This window comes from Eimeria tenella, genomic scaffold (genome assembly GCF_000499545.2).
Source record: "Eimeria tenella Houghton genomic scaffold, Eth_scaff1768, whole genome shotgun sequence".
Taxonomy (NCBI): Eukaryota; Apicomplexa; class Conoidasida; order Eucoccidiorida; family Eimeriidae; genus Eimeria; species Eimeria tenella.
In genome coordinates, this window is record NW_013541597.1 from 4334 (window position 1) to 4717 (window position 384).

The window sequence follows — 384 nt, forward strand, 5'->3', positions numbered from 1 at the left end:
GTTTAGGGTTTCTCGCTGGGAGTTGCATGCAGCGCCAAAGCCAGCGCAGTCTGCGGAGAAAGGCAAAGTTGTTTGTTATGCATTTAAATGAATAATAAATCAAATGAATTACAATTTTAATGAGCTACAAAGCTGCAAAAGAAACTGGCGTTTGTCTGTTGGGGTGTGGGGGCCCCTGCGCTTGGGGTGTACATACACCGGAGCCCCCGGAGCTGCCAAGTCGCCGACAGGCGCCGGAAACGCTGTAAAGACATTTCTGGGATCCCCAGAAGGAGGAGAATACGAAAATAAAGAATAAAATTGGAATTGGGTTCGAAATAGCTGTTTATTTCCTCGGGATTCGCCTCGGAGGCCCCTGCGAGCCCTGGTGAGCAGGCGCCGGTG

At 50.5% G+C, this 384-nt stretch overlaps 1 protein-coding gene across 1 annotated transcript in view; it reads left to right on the top strand.

Moving 5' to 3' along the window:
- ETH_00037190 (uncharacterized protein) overlaps positions 1–384 on the top strand; it is a gene marked incomplete at both ends in the record, with an annotated part of 4822 nt that overhangs the window by 4046 nt on the left and 392 nt on the right. The gene's annotated exons all lie outside the window — the stretch shown is intronic.